Raw genomic sequence first — 6000 nt, forward strand, 5'->3', positions numbered from 1 at the left:
AGAAAAATACCAAAGAACGCGCTCTCTTCCACGCGCTTGGAAACACTACAGCCAAAATGGAAGCCACCTAGAAAAACTACAATTTCTGGCTAATTTTTCAAAAATCAGGCAAGAAACTCTTTCTAAAGACTGTTGACATCTGGTGGAAGCCCTAGGAACTGCAATCTGGGAGGATTTCACCTTATAATAAAAGAGACAGCCATTGAAAACAGTGGTAGGCTTAATTTCTTTGGGGGGGGGGGGGGGGTATGGTTGGTCCTCGGGGTTTCACCTGCCATATCAGTTCTGTTATACTCACATACATACTTTTAATAGTTTTATAAACTTTAGTGTTTTCTATCCAAATTATATGCATATCCTAGCTTCTGGTCCTGAGTAACAGAGAGTTTTCTTTGGGCATGCTTTTCATCCGTACGTAAAAATACTGCCCCTTACCCAAGAGAGGTTAACAGCACTCTATTTTACTCATTTTTCACAAAATAACATTAATAGTTAAATATTTTCCCGAGAGACTCATCTCAATTTGTTTGCTGCTTGGCTAGATTAACAAATGTATTTACCACTTTCTTTATTCATTTACCATGTTTTTAGTTTCCTGAGAACTAATGATGGATATTGGCATATCATGTCACAGAACACGCTGTTGCTTGACATTACAGTTACACCAGATGGTTCATGCCAGAACACACTCTAGGCCAGGTATTGAAGTTGCAACATACATCAGATCCTCCTTCTACAGGATATTGGCAAGTTAAACATAATTATTTTCTGCTATTTTCTGCTGAAATACAAGACAACATGGCAGCACACATAACACACTAGGGATTAATGCCAGAAACCGGGATCCTGAGATTTCCTAACCAAGCTCCCTCTCGTTTCCTGTGAAAATAGAACTTTACCAAAAAATGGCTGATTCTCCAAAAGTTTCTGTTTCTCCAAAAGTAATTGAGAAAATAGACATTCGCAAAATTGATCCATAAGATGTTCCACTGACAGTCGAGAGAGCAAGTGATTGCCATGTTGATAAGCAGTCTCTCAGTCACATGAAAGGTCCAATGAATAACATTTTCTGATAATACAAAACCAAGGAGGCTCATGGTTCGCACCCCCTTCCATAGACATACACAGTAATTATAACAACTTCTAGGGGACGTCCTCCAACCTATTAGAGCTCTTGCAGTCATGAACTGACATGTTGTCCACCCAATCAAAGAATCAGAGAATCATTCTAGTACTGAAAGCATAAGCTACAGCTAGCTAGCACTGCAGTACATAAAATGTGGTGAGTGGTTGAGTCAAAGAGAGAGAAACACAGTGGTTGAACAGTTTTGAACAAATTCATTTCTTTAAAAATGAAGTAGAAGCTAGAGAAAGAGAGAGATAGCTATATTTAGTTGTACTTTTACTTGTATTTCTAGTATCTATGTTGGCTATGAAAGTTATTTTTGCTTGTTCACAGACAGCTCATATGTTCTGCACTGAAGTCCACAAACGAAGGGCAAAAGGTGAACGCATAGATAGTTGCAAGAAGGAATACAACAATGAAAGTGATCATGCTGTTTTCCTTTCTTTTTTTAAGGGGTGGATCAGCTTCATTATTGCATATAGATTGTGGCTTCTATCAATGTAATTGTCTGCATAATTTCAAATCCCCCATAGATTCTTTGGTGACAAAACGGATGGCACTGTGATAGACTGCATCCAATTTATTGAGTAGGGTATTGGAAGCTATTTTGTAAATGACATCGCCGAAGTCGAGAATCGGTAGGATGGTCAGTTTTACAAGGGTATGTTTGGCAGCATGAGAGAAGGATGCTTTGTTGCGAAATAGGAAGAGAATTCTAGATTTAACTTTGGATTGGAGATGTTTGGATTGGAGAGTTTACAGTTTAACCAGACACCTAGATATTTGTAGCTGTCCACATATTCTAAGTCAGAACCGTCCAGAGTAGTGATGTTGGACGGGAGGGCAGGTGCGGGCAGTGATCTGTTGAAGAGCGTGCATTTAGTTTTACTTGTATTTAAGAGCAATTGGAGGCCACGGAAGGAGAGTTGTATGGCATTGAAGCTCGTCTGGAGGGTTGTTAACACAGTGTCCAAAGAAGGGCCAGAAGTATACAGAATGGTGTCGTCTGCATAGAGGTAGATCAGAGACTCACCAGCAGCTAGAGCGACATCAATGATGTATACAGAGAAGAGAGTCGGTCGGATTTGACACACTGAACTCTATCAGAGAAGTAGTTGGTGAACCAGGCGAGGCAATCAATTGAGAAACCAAGGCTATCGAGTCTGCCGATGAGGATGTGGTGATTGACAGAGTCGAAAGCCTTGGCCAGGTCAATGAATACGGCTGCACAGTATTGTTTCTTATCGATGGCGGTTTTAAGATATCGTTCAGCGTGGCTGAGGTGCACCCATGACCAGCTCTGAAACCAGATTGCATAGCGCAGAAGGTATGGTGGGATTCGAAATTGGTCGGTAATCTGTTTGATGAATTGGCTTTCGAAGACCTTAGAAAGGCAGGGTAGGATAGATATAGGTCTGTAGCAGTTTGGGTGAGAGTGTCCCCCCCTTTGAAGAGGGGGATGACCGCATCTGCTTTCCAATCTTTGGGAATCTCAGATGACACGAAAGAGAGGTTGAACAGGCAATTAATAGGGGTTGCAACAATTTCGGCAGATCATTTTAGAAAGAAAGGGTCCAGATTGTTTAGCCTGGCTGATTTGTAGGGGTCCAGATTTTGCAGTTCTTTCAGAACATTAGCTATCTGGATTTGGGTGAAGGAGAAATGGGGTCGACTTCGCAACGGTGAGAGACTTGTTTCTGGAAAGGTGGATTTTATTTTTTAAATTTTGGGGGGAAAATTGGATTTTTAAAAGTAGAAGCTCGAATTGTTTGGGCACAGACCTTGATAGTATGACAGAACTCTGCAGGCTATCTCTGTAGTAGATTGCAACTCGGCCCCCTTTGGCGGTTCTATGTTGTCTGAAAATTTCTGAATCTTTGGTGGCCTTCCTAAGCCAGGATTCAGACACGGTGTAACGGCGTTCGTCTGTTGAAGGAAGAGAGTCAGACCGAAATGCAGCGTAATGGTTACTCATGACTTTATTGGAAAAAGTGACACATGAAATAACTAAACAAATAAGAAAACAACAAACGGAACGTGAAACCTAATTACAGCCTATCTGGTGAAACTACACAGAGACAGGAACAATCACCCACGAAATACCTAAATACGGTTCCCAATCAGAGACAACGAGAAATCACCTGACTCTGATTGAGAACCGCCTCAGGCAGCCAAGCCTATACAACACCCCTAATCAGCCGCGATCCCAAATACTACAAACCCCAATACGAAAAACAACATATAAACCCATGTCACACCCTGGCCTACCCAAACATATAATGAAAACACAAAATACAATGACCAATGCGTGACAGAACCCCCCCCCTAAGGTGCGGACTCCCGGACGCACCTCAAAACCATAGGGAGGGTCCGGGTGGGCGTCTGTCCATGGTGGCGGTTCCGGCTCGGGACGTGGACCCCACTCCATTAATGTCCTTGTTCCTCCCCTTCGCGTCCTGGGATAATCCACCCTCGCCGCCGACCATGGCCTAATAGTCCTCACCCAGAACCCCACAGAACTGAGGAGCAGCTCGTGACTGAGGGGCAGCTCGGGACTGAGGGACAGCTCGGGACTGAGGGGCAGCTCGGGACTGAGGCAGCTCGGGACTGAGGGGAAGCTCGGGACTGAGGCAGCTCGGGACTGAGGGGAAGCTCGGGACTGAGGGGAAGCTCGGGACTGAGGGGCAGCTCGGGACTGAGGGGCAGCTCGGGACTGAGGGGAAGCCCAGTACTGAGAGAAAGCCCAGTACTGAGAGGAAGCCCAGTACTGAGAGGAAGCCCAGTACTGAGATGAAGCTCAGGTAGGTAGTAGGCTCCGGTAGATCCTGGCTGGCTGGCGGATCTGGAAGATTCAGGTTGACTAGCAGATCTGGAAGATTCTGGTTGACTGGCAGATCTGGTAGAATCTGGTTGACTGGCAGATCTAGAAGATCATGGCTGACTGGCAGCTCTTTGCAGACTGACAGGTCCTTGCAGACTGGCAGCTCTGGCTGCTTCATGCAGACTGACAGCACCTCTGGCGGATCCTGGCTGACTGGCACTTCTGGCGGATCCTGGCAGACTGGTGGATCCTGGCTGACTGGTGGATCTAACTGATCCTGACAGACTGGCGACGCTGGGCAGACTGGTGGCGCTGGACAGACAGGCGGCGCTGGGCAGACTGGCGGCGCTGGGCAGACTGGCGGCGCTGGGCAGACTGGTGGCTCTGGGCAGACTGGGGGCACTGGCAGCGCTGGGCAGACTGGCGGCACTGGCGGCGCTGGGCAGACTGGCGGCACTGGCGGCGCTGGGCAGACTGGGGGCACTGGCGGCGCTGGGCAGACTGGGGCCACTGGCGGCGCTGGGCAGACTGGGGCCACTGGCGGCGCTGGGCAGACTGGCGGCACTGGCGGCGCTGGGCAGACTGGCGGCTCTGGGCAGACTGGGGGCACTGGCGGCGCTGGGCAGACTGGCGGCACTGGCGGCGCTGGGCAGACTGGCGGCACTGGCGGCGCTGGGCAGACTGGCGGCACTGGCGGCGCTGAGCAGGCGGGGCGCACTGAAGGCCTGGTGCGTGGTGCTGGCACTGGTGATACTGGAGCGAGGACACGCACAGGAAGCCTGGTGCGGGGAGCTGCTACCGGAGGACTGGTGTGTGGAGGTGGCTCTGGATAGACCGGACCGTGCAGGCGCACTGGAGCTCTTGAGCACCGAGCCTGCCCAAGCTTAACTGGCTCGATGCCCACTCTAGCCCGGCCAATAGGAAGGGCTGGTATGAACCGCACCGGGCTATGCACCCGCACTGGAAACACCGTGCACTCCATAGCATAACACGGTGTCTGCCCGGTCTCTCTAGCCCACCGGTGAGCACAGGGAGTTTGCGCAGGTCTCCTACCTGGCATAACCATACTCCCATTAAGCCCCCCCCCCAATAATTTTTTGGGGCTGCTTTTCGGGCTTCCATCTGCGTCGCCGTGCTGCCTCCTCATACCAGCGCCTCTCCGCTTTTGCCGCCTCTAGTTCCTCCTTGGGGCGGCGATATTCACCAGGCTGAGCCCAGGGTCCTTTTCTGTCCAGTTCTTCCTCCCATGTCCAATTCTCCAAGTGGTGCAGCCTCTCCCACTGCAGCTGCTCCTCACAATTAACAGGGAGAGTAGGCTCAGGTCTGACTCCTGACTCAGCCACTCTCTCTCTGCGCCCTCCCCCAATAAATATTTGGGGGTTACTTTCGGTTTTCGCTCTGCGCCGCTGTGTTTTCCTTTTCGACTCCATTCGCCTATAGCCCTTTTCGCATTGCTCCAGCGAATCCCAGGCGGGCTCCTGCACTCTCTCTGGGTCGGCCGCCCACCTGTCGATTTCTTCACACGTCGTATACTCCATGCCTCTACTGTCCATAACGTCCTCATTTCCCTGCTGCCTGTTACGGTCTGAGTGTGGTGGGTGGGCGTTCGTCTGTTGAAGGAAGAGAGTCGGACCGAAATGCAGCGTAATGGTTACTCATGACTTTATTGGAAAAAGTGACACATGAAATAACTAAACAAATAAGAAAACAACAAACGGAACGTGAAACCTAATTACAGCCTATCTGGTGAAACTACACAGAGACAGGAACAATCACCCACGAAATACAAAGCGAAACTCAGGCTACCTAAATACGGTTCCCAATCAGAGACAACGAGAAATCACCTGACTCTGATTGAGAACCGCCTCAGGCAGCCAAGCCTATACAACACCTCCAATAAATATTTCAGCCGCGATCCCAAATACTACAAACCCCAATACGAAAAACAACATATAAACCCATGTCACACCCTGGCCTACCCAAACATATAATGAAAACACAAAATACAATGACCAAGGCGTGACACACGGTTAGGACATCTGGGATGGCAGAG

This window comes from Oncorhynchus nerka, unplaced genomic scaffold (genome assembly GCF_034236695.1).
Source record: "Oncorhynchus nerka isolate Pitt River unplaced genomic scaffold, Oner_Uvic_2.0 unplaced_scaffold_1261, whole genome shotgun sequence".
Lineage (NCBI taxonomy): Eukaryota > Metazoa > Chordata > Actinopteri > Salmoniformes > Salmonidae > Oncorhynchus > Oncorhynchus nerka.